The sequence below is a fragment of the Lithobates pipiens genome, unplaced genomic scaffold (assembly GCF_037356315.1).
Source record: "Lithobates pipiens isolate NorthernLeopardFrog02 unplaced genomic scaffold, aLitPip1_a1.2 Scaffold_47, whole genome shotgun sequence".
NCBI classification, from domain to species: domain Eukaryota; kingdom Metazoa; phylum Chordata; class Amphibia; order Anura; family Ranidae; genus Lithobates; species Lithobates pipiens.
This window is the reverse complement of record NW_027507871.1, coordinates 5,998,641-6,020,274: the sequence shown is the minus strand read 5'-3', so window position 1 is coordinate 6,020,274 and position 21,634 is coordinate 5,998,641. Positions and strand designations below refer to the sequence as shown.

General features: G+C 46.2%; 1 protein-coding gene across 1 annotated transcript in view; it reads right to left on the bottom strand.

The window, feature by feature from the left end:
- Positions 1 to 21,634, bottom strand: part of LOC143956915 (C3a anaphylatoxin chemotactic receptor-like) — a 137,357-nt gene that overhangs the window by 93,649 nt on the left and 22,074 nt on the right. The gene's annotated exons all lie outside the window — the stretch shown is intronic.

Sequence of the window (21,634 nt, the reverse complement as noted above, 5' to 3'; positions counted from 1 at the left end):
GTGACAGATGCACACACCGTAGGGATTAGGAGTGCACCGCAAGGTTGTGGACCCTACGGCTGACTGCTGCGGATGGGGGTCAAGGTGATAGGAAGGCAGGGCCACCCCCAAACACCAAGATGGATCCCACCGGGGTTAGAGCGTAAGATTCCCTGGGGCGCGGAGTCTAAGAGCCAGCAGGTGGTCACCAGAGCCTCTAGTGGTGAGGATGGACTTGGCTGCAACTGGCTCCAGGTCACGACCCCCAGGGTCCCCCAGCTCACACCCACAGTAGGCAACAGGAGGATAGGGATGGTGAGAGACAAAGCCAAGGTCGGGACCACAAGCAGACAGGAAAAGTCGGGGACACGCCAAAAGGTCAGGATCACAGGCAAACAGGGATGGTCAAGGACACGCCAAAGTCGGTACCGGAAAACAATAGAAGAGCACATGGCAGGTAACAGGAAGCTAACACACAAAGGTTGATCAGCAGGGCTGGCCTGCAGTGTACAGGTTAATATAGAGTTGTCTGATAGGAGCTAGGGTGGAGCCATGCCAGAGGATGGATTATAAAAGCAGTCAGGTGAGGGTCGGCTGGTCTCTAGAAATGAACACATGGAGACAGGTAAGCAGACAAACTCTATTGCATAACCATGACGGGGAGTCAAACCCAAACATCGGAATGGACATCTGCCATCCCACCAAGCAATTGGCGCATACCAGTGGTCTCCAATTTGCAGTCTTTTGCTTGCCTTTATCCGGCCCTTTGAGGTCTGTGGACAGGGGCGGACTGACCATTGGGGCCCGAGGGCCCCGAGCCACTAGGGGACCCCATCAGGGTTGCCAGCCTCAGTAAAACCAGGGACAGTATGTAAAAATCTGTGTTTTTTTTTTTTTACATCTATCTCAGAAATGTCCCTTACCGACATCCTTTTGGTCTGAAAAATCCTGAGATTATAGCTGCCCCGCCTCTCCAGTACCTTCTCAGCCAATAGAAACATGTCTGTGTATACATGTATGTGTATGCTGTGTGATTGTATACTGTGTGTGTGTGTGTGTGTTTGTGTATACTGTGTGGCCCCATAATCTCGGATTGCCTGGGGGCCCCATAATCTCCTATTGCCCAGGGGCCCCATGAGTTGCCAGTCCACCCCTGTCTGTGGAGCAAAGTGGACTTTGCAATCTCTTGCATGAGAACTGCTCTGCCATGATGTGTTCAGTGCACACTGTGCTTAAGCTGTAGAAGTTACCAGTGAGGGTTCAAGAGAAATGACCTATGCAACAGAAGATTGGTGTCTTCCTCCTCTTCCTTCAGTAGAGGCCTTGTCCAGGAGGCCCTGACCATCCTGTAAAAAAAAAAAATCGCCATCCTGATTCTTCTTTTGAGAATGGATAATCTGGATAGGAAGACATGCCTGCTTGGGTGAACCACTAGAGGACTCACGACTAGGGTAGCCAGATAACTTACTTCCCCACCAATACATGCATGCACCAACTGTTACCTTAAAATGAATACACGGACACCTGCTTGGATGTAAATGGCCTCAACGGCCTTTATTAATAACAATAAAAAACTAAACTTTATTTTTAAATATTTTCAAAAATTCAAAAACTTGTAACATCTTCCAGTTACCCAAAGACTACTAAGTGGATTTTCCGGCTGGTCCCTGACGACCCCCTTATTACTTTGAGCCTGTGATCCCCTCTTCGTCAGCATCTGTCCCCAGCCGCCAACTCGCCTCGAGGACTCACTAACTGACCACAGACCCCCCCCAACACAACCCACCTCGAGGACTCACTAACTGACCACAGACCCCCCAACACAACTCACCTCGAGGACTCACTAACTGACCACAGACCCCCCCCCCCAACACATGTTAGCCATTAATCTGGACCATGGGTCTTCAAACTACGGCCCTCCAGTTGTTCAGGAACTACAATTCCCATCATGCCCAGTCATGTCTGTGAATGTCAGAGTTTTACAATGCCTCATGGGATGTGTAGTTTCGCAACAGCTGGAGGGCCGTAGTTTGAGGATCCCTGATCTGGACTGACAACCAGACCAAACATAATGACTCCATATCTGGTATGGGCCCCAACCTTTTCAAATGACCCATGCATTTCCATATATATATATATATATATATATACCAGTCGTCAAGGACCCAACGCCCCACCTCGCAGCGACCAGCACCACCAAACCAAATCAATTTCATTTAAGGGAGGGGGGGCGGGAACGTTTCTCCTCGCTTGCTGACCCCCAACTGCTAACTTGCTCCACCCCCAGCACATGGAAGAAACAACCACATTCCTCCCCCCTGTGACCATCCACCAATGGGGTAAGTACGTCTGCCTCCTAACCACCCCCACGCTGCCTTTTTCCCCTAACATTGTAATTTCCTTGCACCCTGTCATGTATGTCCTGCGCTTCCTTTTTTTTTTTTTTTTTTTTTTTTTGTTTCACAACGTTTATTGAGTGAACCAGAACATAAGATACATCATAGAAAAAAGACATATAATGTCGCATATTATACATGTGATAATAATAGAGTACAGTTATAAAGGGGAATAGGAAAAATATTCATGTAGACAGTATAATATATATATATATATGGAAAAAAATAAAAATAAAAAATAAGCAGCTTATTCCATCATAATACTGAAGGTCAGTTTCATAGTTTCATAGTTTCATAGTTTCATAGTTAGTTAGGTTGAATAAAGACACCAGTCCATCCAGTTCAACCTGAGTGAGTGTCTACAATTGTCCCTATCCCTGTACATTGCACACTCACATGGATCCCTACCCTCAAGGAGCCCACAATCCAAGGTCCCTGTTCATATACTAGGGGCCAATTTTGGACAGAAGCCAATTAACCTACCTGCATGTCTTTGGAGTGTGGGAGGAAACCGGAGTACCCGGAGGAAACCCACACAGGCACAGGGAGAACATGCAAACTCCAGGCAGGTAGATGTCGTGGGTGGGATTTGAACCAGCGACCCTTCTTACTGCTAGGTGAGAGTGCTGACCACTACACCACTGTGCTGCCCCAGTTGGTAGTTTGGCTAACTGTACCCAGAGTATGGGGGGGAAGTATAGGGGTGGGGAGGGGTAGAGGGTGAGGAAAGGAAGGAGAGGGAGGGGGGGAAAAAAAAAAGAAGGTTTAATATAGGGGGGGGGGGGGGGGAACAGTACAATGAGAAAAGTACATTATAATTACAAGCTGTATTTCAGTTCTACCTGAGTTTTTCTCTTCTAGAAGTAATTTTCTAATGGTTTACAATTGATTTATATTCCTGAGAGCTTTTATATTCTATCCATTCATGCCAGGTTGCGAAGAATTTTGTAATTTTTTTCCTGAGATACACTTATAAGTTCTTCAATCTGCTTTATGTTGTTAATTCTCCGAAACCATTCCTTTTTCGTTGGAATGGCCTCAGAGCGCCAGTGGACGGGGATACAGTGACGTGCAGCATTGACCATAAACATTGGCAGTGATTTCAGATAAATTTTCCTGGGGATGTCATTTAAGTGAAGGAGGTATTGTGCCGCGTTAAAGTTCAAGTGTTCTGAAGAGATTTTGTTGATTGTTCCGTGAACCTCCATCCAGAAGGTCTGGATTAAGGGGCAGGACCACCATACGTGGAGCATCGAGCCCTCTTCTCGTTTGCATCTCCAGCATTTTTCTGAGGAGGAGGGGGAGAACTTGTGTAGCATAGAGGGGGGTCCTATACCATCTGGACAAGATTTTATAGCTACATTCCTGAGTGGCTACATTTAGTTGACCCTTTGTGTGCGTAAATATATAATTTTTCCCATTGTTTTTCGGATATTGAGATATCAAGGTCTCTTTCCCAATGTTCAGATGTTTTGATGGACAGATCGGGTGCCCCTTCAAATAGAGAGTTGTATATGATTGATATAATATGTCTATGTGGGTCTTTCTTCGTACATAGGTCTTCAACAGTCGTTAGGGGTTTCGTCCAAAGGTGCGTTGTCTGTTTGTTGGTCAGGAAGTGTCTAATTTGAATATAGTTCCAATGGGGTATTTGGAAAGGTGTTATAGTGTCATGGAGGTCTTCTCTAGAGAGTATTTTCCCATTTTTGGCTAGGATTTCTTTATGTGGCCAATTGAGTAAAAGGAAGTTTCTGTCTAAACCTGGTGGGAAGTCAGGGTTATTTCTCAGAGGTGTGAGAGGACTATACCAAGGGGTGGGGATTTTGGATTTGAATGTGTTGTGAAAGATTTCTAATGTGGGTCCAACTAATGCCGCGTACACACGAGCGGACATTTCAACATCCAAAGTCCGAAGGACTCAGTCCGTCAGACTATCCGATCGTGTGTGGGCTGCAACGGACTTTTGACTCACCAAAGTCCGAAGGACTTTAGAATATGGAACATGCTTCAAATTTTTCCGAAGGAACTCCACCGGACCCGGTCCCCTTCGAAAAATCCGCTCGTGTGTATGCTACTCCGACGGACTAAAACCGACGCTAGGGCAGCTATTGGCTACTGGCTATGAACTTCCTTATTCGAGTCGGGTCGTACGTCATCACGTTCGAATCCGTCGGAGTTTAGTGTGATCGTGTGTGGCCAAGTCCGTTCGGCCGAAAAGTCTGTCAGAACTCCGTCGGAATTCCAGCAGAACTCCGACGGAACTCCTTTGGAAGTCTGTCGGACATAAGTCCTCTCGTGTGTACGGGGCTTTAGGGGTGCGTTTTGATGTGATTAGAATGATGTTTAGGGTGGATCCACGGAAGTGACTTGATTGAGGAGGTGAACTGAGATTGTTCTAACGTCACCCAATCCTTAACAGCTTGATGAATGTTCCAGTCTACTATACGGGTTAAAAGTGTTGCTTGGTGGTATTTCCTAAGGTCAGGGAGAGCTATACCACCCTTGTGTTTAGGGAGGTTTAGTCTGGCAAATTTTATTCTGGGGGTTTTGTCCCTCCATATGAACAGGGAGCACGCTTTGCGAAAGGCTGTAAAGAAGGATAGTGGCACTTTGATGGGGATAGTTTGCATAACGTATAGGTATCTGGGTAAGATTGTCATTTTTATTAATGAGGCCCTGCCAAACCACGAGATGTTTAGGGCGTTCCATCTTCTCAAGTCATCTCGTGTATCTTTTAGAATGGGTATATAGTTTAATTGGTATCGTTTTTTTTTTAAATCTGAGGGAATTTCAATGCCCAAATATGTGATACTCTTTTCAGCCCAGATAAATGGGTGATTTTTCTTGCAGAGTTCAACAGAACTTGGCTGCAAAGTGATATTAAGAGCGTTTGATTTGGAGCGGTTGATTTTTAGATTGGAGAGAAGATGGAAATATTCCAGATCTTTGAGGAGGTTAGGCAAGGATGTGTGAGGTTCCGATAGGAAGAGTAGCATATCATCGGTGAATGCTGCAACTTTGTAGGTGTTATTTTGGATTTCTATTCCCTTAATGCAGGGCTGGACTGGAACAAAAATTTGGCCCTGGACTTCATCCAGACCGGCCCACTTTAATTTTGCAAACACGCAAAAAACAGTATATAAACTGTACGCAATTGCGCAAAAAAGCCCCCAGAGAGCCCCCTTTACATCAGGGTCCCCAGAGAGCCCCCCCACTTACATCAGGGTCCCCATATAGCCTTCCCCTTACATCAGGGTCCCCAGAGAGCCTCCCCTTACATCAGGGTCCCCAGAGAGCCTCCCCTTACATCGGGGTCCCCAGAGAGCCCCTCTTACATCAGAGTCCCCAGAGAGCCCCCCACTTACATCAGGGTCCCCAGAGAGCCTCCCCTTACATCAGGGTCCCCATAGAGCCTTCCCCTTACATCAGGGTCCCCAGAGAGCCTCCTCTTACATCAGGGTCCCCAGAGAGCCTCCCCTTACATCAGGGTCCCCAGAGAGCCCCTCTTACATCAGAGTACCCAGAGATTATCCGCCTTACATCAGGGTCCCCAGAGAGCCTCCCCTTACATCAGGGTCCCCAGAGAGCCCCTCTTACATCAGAGTCCCCAGAGATCATCCTCCTTACATCAGGGTCCCTAGAGAGCCAACCCCTTACATCTGGGTCCCCACAGAGCCCCCCCCTTACATCCGGGTTCCCACAAAGCCCCCCCTTACATCCGGGTCCACAAAGAGCCCCTCCTTACATCAGGGTCACCAGAAAGAGGGCAGGTAGTGGGCCGGGACCCTGTGGTTGGGGACTCCTGGACTGACTCGGGGCTATGGGCCCCAGATTCGGGGCTATAGCCCCAAAAGTCCCCCCCAGCGATGCCACTGGCTGTCACTGAAACCGGCCCACTGAGCCATCGGCCCACCGGGAAACTCCCTATAGTCCCTATGGCCAGTACATGCCTGCCTTAATGTCATTATTTGCTCTGATTTTATTTAATAGTGGTTCCAGAGTGAGGACAAATAGGAGTGGGGAGAGTGGGCAACCTTGTCTGGTGCCATTTCGTAAGTTGAAGGCGTTCAATAGGTGGTTGTTTACACAAACTCGTGCAGTCGGATTGGAATATAGTACATTGATGTAAGATCTCATTTGGGGCAGTATTCCTATATGGTTCAATACTGCGTCTATGAAATCCCATGCCACCCTATCGAACGCCTTCTCCGCATCGAGGGAGAGAAAGAATCCTTGTTTTTGTTTTGAGGTTAACCAGTGACTAATATTTAAAGCTTTGGTCGTGTTGTCCCTTCCCTCTCTGCCAGGAATAAAGCCCACTTGGTCTAGGGTTATTAGGGATGTTAGTAAGGGTAGTATTCTGTTTGCTAAAATTTTCGCATAAAGTTTTACATCAACGTTAATTAAGGAAATCGGCCTATAGTTTGTGACCTGAGTTATGTCCTTGCCTTCCTTGGGTATTACAGTTTTATATGTGCTTCTAGTAGTTGTTTGGGGGGGGGGGGGCGTTTCTCGGAGTGTAGTGATTGGAAAGATTTCAGAAATTGTGGTTTTAGTATTTCGATGAAAGTCTTGTAATATTGTAGGGGTAATCCATCGGGGCCTGGGGCTTTCCCTATTTTCATCTCTTTTATAGCTTTGTCTAGTTCCGTGCCAGAGATCGGTTCTTCAAGTTTTTGGGCAGTGGCGTCTGAGATTCAGGGTGGACTGTATTTACTTAGAAAGTCTTGGATAAGGTTGGCTCTTGGGTCTGATTTTAGCGGACATTTGGGATTGGAAGGGATATTATATAGAGACTGATAATACAGTTCGAACTGTTTTGCAATCTCCTCATTCGAGGATTGTAATTTGCCTTGTTTGTCCATTATTTGGTGGATTGTTGCTGAGATTTTTTTTGTTTTGCACTGCTTTAGCGAGCAGTCTCCCACTCTTGTTTCCTTGCTCATAATATATCTTGTGTCTTAAGATATATTGCCTTTTGGTTTTGATATTTAATTCATCTGCGAGTAGTTTTCTCGCATTCGTAAGCTCCTCAAATGTTGAGATTGCAATAGTTCTTTTATGTGTTGTTTCAAGATTATGGATATACGCTGCCAATGAATTTATTTTGGATTGTTTTTCTTTCTTTATTTGGGCTAGTTTTTTTATAAATTCTCCTCTGATAACACATTTGTTGGCCTCCCATTGTGTGATTGTTGAGGTTTCTCCGTTATCGTTACGAGCAAAGTAGTCTTTTAGTGTTTCATTAACCACTTGGGATCAGCGCTATTGCCAAATGACGGCATTAGCGCGGATCTACTTTTCCGGGACTACGTCTATTGACGTCGTCCCGGGTACGAGCGGCCTGCGCGCACCCTGAGGGGCGCGTGCGGCGCGCTCTGTGATCGGCGAGTCCGTGAGACTCGCCTGATCTCCGATCTGTGCAAGGGGTCGATCCCGACCCCTTATCACGTGATCAGCTGTCAGCCAATGACAGCTGATCATGTGATAGAACGGAGCCGGTAATCAGCTATTATTCCTCCTCGCGCTGACAGCGCGAGGAGAGAAAAAAAAGCCGATCACCGGCGGCCGTGATCGGGACATCAGTCCCGATCACGGCCAGCAATACAGCTGACCACCTGCCCCCTGCCAGTGCCCACCTGCCCACCGCAGTGCCATCCTGAATAAAAGTAAGTGCCCCCCATCAGTGCCACCCAGCAGTGCCCATAGTGCCCACAGTGCCACCCACAGTGCCACCCACAGTGCCACCCACAGTGCCACCCAGCAGTGCCACCAACAGTGCCAACAATGTGCCTCGAAGGTGCTGCACCCCAGTGCCGCCCATCAGTGCCCAGCAGTGCCGCCCATCAGTGCCCAGCAGTGCCACCTATCAGAGCCACCTATCAGTGCCACCTATCAGTGCCCATCAGTCCCATCTATCAGTGGTACCTATCAGTGCCCATCCGTGCCACCCATCCGTGCCACTTATCCGTGCCACCCATCCATGCCATCTTATCTGTGCCCATCTTTGCCCATCAGTGCCGCCTTATCTGTGCCCATCGGTGCCGCCTTATCTGTGCCTATTAGTGCCGCCTTAACTATGCCTATCAGTGCCCACCAGTGCAGCCTATCAGTGCCCACCAGTGCAGCCTATCAGTGCCCACCAATGCAGCCCATCAGTGCCCACCAATGCAGCCATCAGTGCCGCCTAATCAGCGCACTTCAATGAAGGAGAAAAATGACCCGTTTGCAAAATTTTATAACAAACTATTAAAACATGATTTTTTTTTTTTTTTTTGCATCTTTTTTTGTTTGTTTAGCAAAAAATAAAACTCCGAGCTGTGACTAAATACCACCAAAAGAAAGCTCTATTTGTGGGAAAAAAATGATAAAAATTTCATTTGGGTACAGTGTTGTATGACCGCGCAATTGTCATTCAAAGTGCATCAGCGCTGAAAGCTGAAAATTGGTCTGGGACTGAGGGGGGTTTAAGTGTCCAGTAAGCAAGTGGTTAAACTCTGAAATATCTTTGGGGTCTTTCAATATGGAAGTGTTCAGTCTCCATGTTTTTGTGCTAGTGTTTTTCTCTGGGAAAGTTAGAGTCATGGTGATTGGGTGATGGTCCGAAATGGTCATTGGTTCGATGGTACTGTTGGTCAGGAGGGATAGGTCTGATTGTGTCATAAAGAAGTAATCTATTCTTGAATACTTTTGGTGGACGCTGGAAAAGAATGTGAAGTCCTTGGATTGGGGATTGAGAGTTCTCCAGGAGTCGTGTAACATAAGGTTTTGTAACTGAATTTTAATTTGTTTTAATGCTCTGTATGGTAGGCTCGACGCTCCACTCGAGGTGTCTATTGCGGGGTTTAGCGGGATATTAAAGTCACCCCCTAGGATGAGAATACCGGACGCGAATGTCGTTAGCAGGTCTTTGATTTTACGGAAAAAGGCTACCTGTTTAGAATTTGGAGCATATATGTTTGCAATAGTGATGGGGTGATTGCCAAGTTTACCTTTTAAAAATTTTAAATCTGCCTCCAGGGTCAGTCATAGAGTCTTGGAGTTGGAATGATGTCTGTCTGGAAATCAAAATTGAGACCCCTTTTGTTTTCCCTTCGGGGGTTTGTGGCGTGGTAGGCAAAAGGGAATCTTTTGTCTTGTAATTTCGGGAACTTTTCGGATTTGAAATGTGTTTCTTGGATACATATGATATTTGCTTTGTGTTTGTGGAATTCATTGAGTATTTTGGTTCTTTTTTTCAGGTATGTTAAGTCCTTTGGCATTAATTGAGAGAAGTTTGATCATTAGTGGAGTGGAATTCTGTTTACAGTTAGTCATCTTAGAGTTTGGATGTATACTTCTAGGTGAAGGGGTAAGTTTCAGAGAAACAGAAAAAAAAAAAAAGGGGGGGGGGGTAGAGGGGGAGAAGGGGTGAGGGGGAGGAATGTGTAAAGGGGGTTTGACCGGGGGTAGAGATAGACCTGCTAGTCTACCCTTTTAGGGATCCGGTTTGTTCAAAGAGCAAGAGTGATTGCCCTTTGTGTGAGAACGGGGACTACTCAGGGCTCAATGGATGCTTGTGGTTGCTAATTGATTAGCGGTATACTAAAAAGAGAGAAGTTTTTCTTCTTCTCTCCTGTTAGTTTCTTCCTTTCTTTTTTCTTTGTAAATTTCTCTTCTTACTATGGGATAACTTCCTGCACTCGGGAGAAGTCATTGAGATATTGCTTAACCACTTTCAGCCCCGGACCAATTTGCTGGTCAAAGACCAGACCACTTTTTGCGATTCGGCACTGCGTCGCTTTAACTGACAATTGCGCGGTCGTGCGACGTGGCTCCCAAACAAAATTGACGTCCTTTTTTTCCCACAAATAGAGCTTTCTTTTGGTGGTATTTGATCACCCCTGCGGTTTTTATTTTTTTGCGCTATAAACAAAAATAGAGCGATAATTTTGAAAAAAACGCATTATTTTTTACTTTTTGTTATAATAAATATCCCCCAAAAATATATAAAAAAACATTTTTTTCCCCTCAGTTTAGGCCGATACGTATTCTTCTACATATTTTTGGTTAAAAAAAATCGCAATAAGCGATTATTGATTGGTTTGCGCAAAAGTTATAGCGTTTACAAAATAGGGATAGTTTTATAGCATTTTTATTAATAATTTTTTATTATTTTTTTTTTTACTAGTAATGGCGGCGATCTGCGATTTTTATTGTGACTGCGACATTGTGGGGGACCCATCGGACATTTTTGACACATTTTTGGGGCCATTGTCATTTATACAGCAATCAGTGCTATATAAATGCAGTGATTCCTGTGTAAATGACACTGGCAGTGAAAGGGTTAACCAGTGGGTGGCAGTGTAGGGGTTAAGTGTTCCTAGGGGTGTGTTACTAACTGTGGGGGGGGGGGTTGGGCTGTCATTTAGTGTACACTGATCTCTGCTCCAATCACATGGAGCAGAGATCAGCGTCACTAGTTGCTAGGCAGAATGGGAAAATGTTGTTTATACAGCATTTCCTCCATTCGGCCGCTCCGTGAGACGATCGCGGGGATGCCCACAGCCATCGAGTCCGCGGGTCCCGCGACCGGACTCACGGGGGTCCCGACCAGCGCGGGAGCGCGCCGCCGCCGGCACGCTCCCGATGGCACGGCGGCAACGAATATTGGACATACATGTACGCCAATATGCCTGCCCGCGCCATTCTGTCGACGTACATCGTCGTGCGCTGGTCGGGAAGTGGTTAATTAGATTAGGGCGTTTTCTTGATAGATTGGGCCAGGGTAGGGGTTGGTGTTAGACCTACTATCTATTAGAAGGTTTCAGGGACGAGTTATTGTATTTTAGCCCTTAGTGTACTAATGGAGAAACATGACGGAGCAGAAACAGTGAGGGTGTACCAAGACATATGGCTTGAAAGGGATAATCAAGTATTTCGAGTGTCTACAAAAAAAAAAAACCAGTGGAGCGGTTGGCTAACCTTTAGTGAAAGCCATTTTGTCTACCCTATGAGAGGTTTGTGTCAGATGCACCTTATACTAAGAACAGTGTACCAACAATGAGACATAACGCTAGTTTAGGTTATTGTTTTGACCTATAGCTATAATATCAGGTGTTAAACGATCCTCTATGTCTGTGTTTGACCATAGGAGATAGTATGTTGTGTGGAAGCGAGTATCTGAGATGTATGATAGTGAGTAGTGGCCTATTTGAGACAACGATTGTGTTGTCGGTGGGTTGATCTAAGTGTCTCTCCTAGCGGATAATAGGAGGGTAGAAGATTGGTTGCAATCTAACGATTAGAATATAAACCATCAACCTGCCGAGGGGGGAGGAAATCTCCCTCAGTCCTAACACCTTAAAAAACAACTCTGTAAGAATTCTGAACTTTAAACAATTTTAACCCGTATCAACAATGCATGTATCTTGATCATCCTATACTCAGTTCTATTATCGAGATAAACATATCTACGGTATTGAGAACACACACATACGAACATTCTATACTATGTAAAGACATAACTAGCAGGCTGTGTTGTGATCAATAAATTTGTTAACCTTAGAATGCCGGGAAAATGGCATTTTGTGACTTTAACCCTAAGTTGTAATTACAGTCAAAGCGACAACAAGACTAACTGTTAGAGCATTAAAGTACCTTGAAGAATTTAAAATTCTAACTTTACCCTCCCCACTCTATTCTCCCCTTCTCCCCCCCCCCCCCTTATGGTATTGCACCTAGGGTTGCCACCTGTCCAGGATTCACCCGGACAGTTCGGGTTTGGAATCATGCGTCCGGGTTTCAGACTGCCTGAAACCCGGACACATTATTTAAACTGGACTATGGCTTCCCAGCAGGGTTGCTGGCTGCAGTTGTCTAAGCTGAAAGTGTCTGTTACACTCTTTCACACTGCTCAAAGCCAACACTAATCCCCCCCCCCCCCCCCGAAACACACACACACACATGGGAGAGGAGAGAGGGCTCGATCAGCACCTCTTCCCCCCCACCCCTACCCCTCTGTGTCTGCCCACACTCCAATCCCCGGCACTGTGCCTCAGAAAAGGAAAGTTGGGACCGGAAAAATTAGAATTCAGCAGCCTCAGATACATCTGGATGAGAGGTGCTGATTGCCAAGGGGTGAGTGAGCTCACCATCCATCTCTGCCTATGACTGAAGTCTCCCCCCCTTCTCTCTCCCCTGCCTCTGAGTGAGTACACTAAGGTAAATCAGGGTTCTCAGAGCACCCCTTACATCAGATTTCTCCTTTAAACCAGAGGCCACAGTGTTCCCCCTTACATTAGAGTCCTCTCCGTACATCAGTGTTCCCCCTTACATCAGGGTTCCCAGAGCATCCCTTATGTTAGAGTCCCCAGAGTTCTCCCTTACATCAGAGTCTGCAGAGTCCTCCCTTACATCAGAGTCTGCAGAGTCCTCCCTTACAGTGAAAGGGAACTTAGCGAGTTCAGATGTAAAAAGGGGAACTCCGTGGGCTCTGATGTAAAGGGAGACTCTTGTTATTAACTTCATATGATTAGAAATGTCATTTAATAGCAAAATATATGTATAATTTATACTAAAAAAAAAAAAAAAAAAAAAAAAATAAATTGGCGTGCTCAGCTAAAGTGTTCGGGTTTGACTTGAACAAAAGGTGGCAACCCTAATTGCACCATATCTGTAAAGAGTGATTAATTGATCTACAACTTGGTTGATCAGGGGTGTTTAGGGACAATGTCACAGTAAGGAAGGTGCTCAATACTGTAAAGACTCAAAATGCGGCTCTGGGGGGGGGAGGGGTGCTAATAACCCAGATTTGTGAGGTTATCTATTCATGAATCAGGTCTGTATGAATCAGAGCAGGTAGGCATAGAAGAAATGTATTCTTCTTACTCTTTCGCGACCCCTTTCTTGCCCTTTATCCCCCTCACAGAGGCTCTTACCAGTTTTTCTTTGAAATGTCCTTCTTTGCGAGAGAGAGAGGGAGTTATGAGACAGAATACAAAAGGGGAAAAAGGTGATGAGATAAAAATGGTGAGAATAGAGCGGAGGTAAAAAGAGAACAGAAAAGAGTAATTGAAGCGCCGAGTAGGCAAAGTCACATTTTGTGGGAACTTCTAGAGGTTTGACTTCTCATGGAAGATATGAGATCATGTGTCCATTCGCTCTCGATTAGGCTTGTGCAATTCGTTTCGTAACGAATCTAAATTCGGCCGAATTTTGCATCTTTCGGACATTCGGATGCATCCGAATGTCCGAATTAGAAAAAATAACGAATAACAACGAATACGAAAGAAATATAACGAATGAATTCGAATGAATTCAAATGGTTGGATTACTGGCAAAGTGCATTCCTGAGAACTGAGTGAGAAGGGTGTTGTATTGTATTTGAGCCGAGGAGAAGAGACATTGTCATTGTGTGTGTTAAAAGATTCAATAAACAAATGACTTTCCAAACTACGAATCACTACGAATGCCTATACATACATAAATATCGAATTTCAACGAATACGAACGAATGAATTCGACACTCTATGAATAATAACGAATTATCCGAAAACGTATTAACGTAACATAACGAATGTAACAGAACGAAATTATGTATTTTACGAATGACAACGAACCGAAACTAAACGAAATTTTCCATTGTGCACAAGTCTACTCTCGATGATCCATGCGGTCTCTGCGTCTGGGTGGGGAGATGCCGGGACTTCTTTGGAGAGCATTTCTTCTGTTGTAGTGCGGAGACGGTGATCTGCGGCGACGGTCTCTGTTTCTTTGGGTTCTTGGAGGGAGGTTGTTGGAAATTGCTATCCACGATTCGCTCGGTGTGAAGGAGCTATACCAGTCTGGTACTTCAATTCTGGGGAGATCTAGAGCTTCGGAAAAATGACTGTAGGTCTTCTGGTGTGCGCAATAGCGCTGTGTGGCCTCTCCACGTGGCAGATAGGCAATAGGGGAATTTCCACCTGTATGGAATGCCTCTGGTGCGCAGTTGCTCCGTGATCGGGCGTAAGGCTTTGCGTTGCTGTAGCGTGATATTTGATAGGTCTTGGTACAGTTTGATTTCATTTCCATTAAAAATGATTCTGCCTTTTTCTCTCGCTTTTTTAAGAATCGCTTCCTTCAGGGGGAAATTGACCAGGCAGCAGATTATGTCTCTAGGTGGATCATCGTCTCTACCCCTGGGCCGCAGAGCTCTGTGGATCCTTTCAAATTCAATAGGGGAGTCAGGGGGTCTGTCCAGGATGTCATTGAATAGAGCAGCTGCAGTCTGTTCAACTGGGTTTTGGTCAGTCATTTCTGGGACTCCTCTGATTCTAATATTGTGTCTCCTCCCCCTATTGTCCAAATCTTCAATGCGGCGGTGCATATCTATGATGTGATTTAAATGTATGTCAGCGTTTTTTTTGTACCTGCTTTATTGCTTCTGCCTGATGAGCTGAGGCTTGCTCCATTGCTCCAGTTCTTTCTGCTATGCCTTGTATGTCTGCTCTTATTTCATTGATGGCAGCGGAAAAGGAGGCTTTTATGTCCATAGACATAGCTTGAAGGTTGGCCTGAAGGTCTGCTAGGCCGAACGGTTGGGGCTGGGGTGTTTCTTGCCTCTGTGGTCCGTTCGCTCCGTTCGCGGTGTCCGCGATGGCCGTGGAGCCGCCGGGGCTTTGAGGCCTTCTCCGTGGGATGTCCGGAACATCGCTGGAATGTTCACTGGCGGCTGCTGCTGATGCTCCATCTGTGCCTGAGGCGATGGGGAGCTCCGCTCCGCCGTTCCCTGGCGTGGATGACTTGAGATTAGCCCTGATTAAAATAGATTGTTCTCCCGAGTGCTGGAGCTCAGGGATTAGGCATCCATCTTCGTCCGGAGTTAGGCCACGCCCCCCCTTCCTTTTTAATACAGCTGCGTACATGTCTGGCCTGTCAATAACTCAGCTTGTTACTTGAAATGTTTGTTCTTTGTTTATGTACTGTACTTTACAATGCACGCCGGTTTTATTGCTGTTCTTCATTCTGTGTATGGTTGTGTGTATGATGAGCACGGCATCTGTTAAGAGGGGGGGGGGGGTATGCAAGTGCATTTTGGCCTCAATCCAGTAGGTGGGGCTGTGTGCCACTATACAGATGGAGCCGAATCTTTAGAGAAAATTTGTTCCTTGAGAGATTACGTAGTTGTCACAGAGAGTGCTGCCGTCTGATTGGTTGCGGCAACTTCTGGCGACCTCTGGCAGCCATTGAATTCGTGGCATTCTATATCTATTAGAGTGCCTACATACAGCCAGGGCAGGACTTAGGGTGGTGGGGGCCTCTGGGCTTGAGTCACTTTCGGGCCCTACCTTCTATACATTACCATATTTATCGGTGTATAACACGCACCCCTAGTTTAGGAGGGAATTTTAAGGGAAAAAAAAAAACATTGCAGTTTACTACGGAAGTGACGTTCCATCGCCGCCATTTTGGTACACCCCACACTCGTCCACAGTAAGGATACACTAAGAAGGAGGAAAGCGGACATCTTGTTACACCCACCGGAGTCTTTCATTTTACATGTATTTATAACAGTAAAGTCAGTTTATATAGTGAAATACAGGACTGAGAACTCCGTCTGACTACTTAGATCTTGAATTTTAAAAGCAGCGGCAACTCTGCTCATCTCACAGGTTTGCTAATCTGACAGAAGTTCTCTGCTTTTAAAATTAAACATCTAACCAGGCGGAGTTCTAAGTCCCGTAATTTCACTATATACTAACTTTAATGTTATAAATACGTCTAAAATGCAAAACTCCTGTGGGTGTAACAACATGTCCGCTTTACCCCTTCTTGGTGTTTTCTTACTATGGAGGAGTGTGGGGTGTAGCAAGATGGCAGCGACGGAACATCACTTCCGCAGAAAACTGCAATGGGTCGCCGAATATGTTGTTACAGCGGTTCTCGGGTCCTCTCGCGGGCCCGCCGGGCCCCTATTGGGTGGGGCCCATGGGCTTGAGCCCAGTCAAGCCCAATGGTAAGTCCAGCCCTGCATACAGCGTTCGAGCATGCTTGGAGTGAATGGATAGGTGAGGGACAGAGATCCTGTTGCAAATGGGGAATAACGGTGCAGGGAGAGGTTCCTTGTCAAGTAGGATCCGCACAAGACCACTGCCCTGTGTGGCCTGTGCACATGAGTGGAAGGGAGAGCCCTACGCAGGATTGGGCTGCCAGGAACCTGAACAAGCACTCACAAGGGAGAAGGTGGAAAAACATTGCTACCCCTTTCCCTCAGCAGGACTGTAGCTTGGTTGATGTAAGCCTCGGGGACTGGGACTAATGTCGCGTACACACGATCGAATTGTCCGGCGTACTTAGTCCGACATACAATCCGGCGCATAGTCCGGCGGACTTTCTACCAAATGGACTTGGCCCCACACGGACACACAGAAAGTCCGACGTTCGCTTGCGCGATGACGTACAGCAGGTACGACGGGACTAGAAAAAGTAAATTCAATAGCCAGTAGCCAATAGCTTCCTTTTTCGTACTTGCTTCTGAGCATGCGTCATTCTTAGTCCGCCGTACTAGCATACTCACGAACGTATTGTCCGCTGAAACCCAAGTCCGGCAGGAAGATTGGAGTGCAAAAATACTTTCTTAGTCCGCCGGACTTCACGCTGGAAAAGTCCGCTGAAGCCCACACATGATCGAATTGTCCGCTGAAATGCGTTTCGGCGGACTAAGTACGCCGGACAATCTGATCGTGTGTACGCGGCATAAGGGACACCTCGCATGGTGTGTGAAGCCACTGTTCTGGGACTTACTGGAAACAACTGGAAAGATGGCTGGATGTTATGTACTGCGTAGAAGTGCTGAGGGGTTGATTTACTAAAACTGGAGCGTGCAAAATGTGGTGCAGCTGTGTATGGTAGCCAATCAGCTTCTAGCTTCATCTTGTTCAATTAAGCTTTGACAATAAAACCTGGCAGCAGATTGGTTACTGTGACGGACTGCCTGACACCCCACGTGGGTGCCTCTGCCAAGAGCTTCCTCCATTCTGGAACCAAGAATCAGGTATTATAGCTGAGAATTGCACTCAAGAACTAAGCGGCAACTAGCTTACGTGCAAACTGGAACACTTTTCATTGAAAATTCACACAGAATTTATACCGCACAGAATCAGATAAGAGCTTGATCACTTTATCCTAAACAATGCAAACTTTAAACGGTAGTATCTTCAGTACATCTAAGAGCACATTTAATGTACAGGTAGCAGCTAACAGTACTCTATTTAAACAGCGATCTAACAGTAAGCTAATCAACAGCCAGGCTCCCAAGCAAGCTTTGATTGGAGGAGCCCACCCCATACAGTCCGGCGCCTACATAGGAGTACATGGAACCAGTGGTGGCTGGTGTTTTTTCCTGTTGGGGGGCGGCAGACAGCCCCCCTCCCCAGTCAGTCGGTGGCAACCCCTCCCTGAGGACGGTCGCGACATCAAAGCCCCACACTTACCCCATCTAGGAAGCAGGCAGGTGGGTAGCGTGACTGCCAAGTGGCAGCTTTCTTTCTTCCTCCTCCTGTGGATCACGGCAGCTTCCGCCGTGCATCTCCCTCCTCCTCTTAGGCGCCCAATAGGATCGCCTGTCCTTTCAGCCAATCTGTGCCTCCTGATTGGCGGAGAGACAATTCAGTGTTAGAAGGCAGAATAATAATGTGCTTTTCTGACACACCTGGGTGGGCTCCGAGCGCAATGCTCTGCACCATGAGCCCACCCTATTTTAAAGCCTATTAGAGCCTCTACCCCCCCCCCCCCCCGGTCGCTGTAATTCATGCGCCCGGCATCCTGAAAGGGGCCAGATGCATGAATAGGGGGTGGGGGTGGGAATGGAAAGAGGAGGCAGCGCCCGTGCACCCTTAATGGATGGGCCACCCATGCATGGAATAGAGACCAATGTGACCAGCTCTTTCAACCAACATGCATAGTTCCAAAGAAAACATACAAGAAAACAGTCCTTCAAAATGTACCAAAAAGGGAAATATAACAAATAACAGGGTAAATGTGGGCAGAAAAGGTCCCTGCAGCCAGGGCCTGTGACTGTTACTATGCAGAACTGCACCAGATTTTGCACTTTCCAGTTTTAGTAAATAAACCCCACAATGTTCCTTACTGGGGCTATATACTAAGGAGAAGATGTGATGCTTTGTGTGCTTAAGGTGATGCAGTAAACCCTTAAAAAGCATCTGGATTGGACAAAGCATCTCCGATTGAAAGGCCTCGAGATGGGAATATGTGAGAACGTGGGCCTGAGGCCAGGAGAATAAATGACACAAGATGGCGAAGTATCTCCAAAAGACAGGTACAGTATGTGAGTATCCCACCTGGAGAAGAAGTGGGGCGGGACCTGGGCCAGCTTCACACAAATTGCTGTCTTATCCGGGTCCCTTGCAAACCCTTACAGTGGTGGTCAGTGGAAAGAACCCTTACAACGGTGGTCAGAATGCAACCCTTACGAACAGCAAAAAAAGATCAGCTTTCTGTTGAGGCTTGAATGCTCAGGCAGTTTTTGTAATGAAGTCCACATACCTTTGGCTGTTTTCTCTGTTCTTATGTGGATAAGCTGGTCATCTTCCAGTAGCAAGCTTATACAGGCATACCCCACATTTAAGTACACAATGGGGGTTTATTTACTAAAGCTGAAAAGTGCAAAATCAGACTCACTTCTGCATAGAAAACAATGAGCTTCAAACCTCGGCTTGTTCAATTAAGCTTTGGTAATAAAACCTGAAAGCTCATTGGTTTATATGTAGAAGTGAGCCTGGTTTTGCACTTTCCATCTTTAGTATATAAACTCCATTGTGTACTTAAAAGTGGGGTATGCCTGTAGTCGCTTTTGCCCTCCTATTCTTCCTATCCCAGTCCTCCGTTTCTCCGTCTGTGGGTCTGTCTGTATTCATCACTTGCCACAAGTCACCCTTCCAGAGAAACACTTGCAGTTTAAACTTCCACAGTTGATAATTGGCATTGTTCAACTTTGCAATCTTTCAGCTACTTGTATACAATACTCACGGACTTGCAGTATCCTCTCCAGTGCCTCTGGGTGCCCTGGGGGGCTGCTGGGTGCCAGGGACCTATAACCTATTAGCGGGGTATTGAATTATGCGCTGGAAGCTTCTTGGATACAGCAAACGGCTTTACTTTTATGCAGGATTAGCAATGCATGTCTTACAGCGGTAGAAACATGAACAGGAACAAGGAGAATACAACTACACACACTGAGAGGCAACACTTCCTCTAATTACACTACAGTGCCACCTGCTGGATAGATAGGTATAATGCATAGATAACAGTATATATAAGCAGATTGCTGTTGTTCTTCCAACATGGAGCACACTTTTACCTCTTGCCGACCAGCTCACGTACATTTACTGCGGCAGGTTGGCTCTCCTGCGTGAACCGACGTACCTGTATGTCAGTCTGTGCAAGGAGGATAGCGGGCGCCGCGGGAGAGTGCCCGAGGACTCGATGTTCACCGGTGACCCGTGATCGATGTGTACAGAAGCAGAAAGGGGGGAACTGCCTATGTAAACAAGGCGATTCCCCGTTCTGCCATATAACATGTCAGAGATCTTCTGTTCCCAGTGATCGGGAACAGTGATCTCTGTCATGTCCCAGTAAGCCCACCCCCTCCACAGTTAGAACACACCTAGGGAACACCTTTAACCCACTTGATCGCCCCCTAGTGTTGACCCCTTCCCTGCCAGTGACATTGTTACTTTGCTCAGCGCGTTTTAGCACTGATCAATGTAATAATGTCACTGGTCCCCAAAAAGTGTCATTTGGGGTCCGATTTGTCTGCCGCAATGTCGCAGTCCCGCTAAAAATCGCCGGTCACCGCCATTACCAGTAAAAACAATAAAAAATGAAATAAAAGTCCCTAAATCCATCCCATAGTTTGTAAACGCTATAACTTTTGCGCAAACCAATCAATATACCCCTATTGCACATATAGGTCTAAACTGATGAATAAAGTAAATAATAATAATAATAAATAAAGTTTTTTTTATATTTTTTTTGGAAATGTATTATAGCAGAAAGTAAAAAAAAAAGTTTTTTTTTTTTTTCTAAATTATTGGTCGTTTATTTTTTTTGTTTATAGCGCAAAAAATAAAAACCGCAGAGGTGATCAAATACCTTCCAAAAGAAAGCTGTATTTGTGGGGAAAAAAAACGTCAATTTTGTTTGGGTACGGCGTCGCACGACCGCGCAATCGTCAGTTAATCACAAAAAAAATGGCCTGGTCATTAACCACTTACTGACCGCCGCACGCCGACGTACGCCCCTTTGTTGAAGAGGGATATCTCGGTAACGGCAGCAGCTGCTGCCACAGCCAAGGCGTCCATCTCTTCAGGCGGCGGTTCGGTAAACGATAATGGTGGTCTCTGCGGCGGATTCGCTGCGAGATCACTTTAAAGGTGGAATGAGAGGGGCCACCCCTCCCGCCACTCCCCCGCGCCCCCCTTCTGCTGCTTACCGGAGCCATCGGCAGTGGCGGAAGCGATCGGGGCCTGGCCAGGTATGGAGACGAGTGAGGCTAAGATGGCCCCACATCCGTCTCCATAGCATAGCAGGGCGGAAGCGACGTCAAAACATCACTTCCGCCCATACCTCTTAAAGGGACATTTTTCTGTTGTCATTTTTATAACAAATTTTTTATTTTTATTATTTTTTTTTTTTTTTTATTATTGCATTTAAGTCCAAATATGAGAGGTGAGGTCTTTTTTACCCCCCAGATCTCATATATAAGAGGACCTGTTATGCTTTATTTCTATTACAAGGGATGTTTACATTCATTGTAATAGGAATAAAAGTGGCCCAAATTTTATTTTTTTTAAACAAACTGTGTAAAAATAAATAAAATAAATAAGAAAAAAATCTTTTTTGTTAAAGCACCCCGTCCCGATGAGCTTGCGCGCAGAAGCGAACGCATACGTGAGCAGCGCCCGCCCCGCATATGAAAACGGCGTTCATACCACACAGTGTGAGGTATCGCCGCGATCGTTAGAGCGATATGAGTTTATATTTGCTGGGAAAGCTGAAGAAATCACCCAATCCGGGAATTTTGGTGAGTGAGGAGAGCAGAGCTTTACAGATGAGGAGTACAGAGGGGAAGAGAGCCCGAGGGGAGGTAAGTAGGTGGGGGGGTAGGTCAGACACAATGTAGTGTGTGCTCTGTGGTGTGAGGCGAGCTCTGAGGTGTAATGGGGAGTATATGGAGTATATGGCCGGCTGTAGAGGCAGGCATGTACTGGCCATAG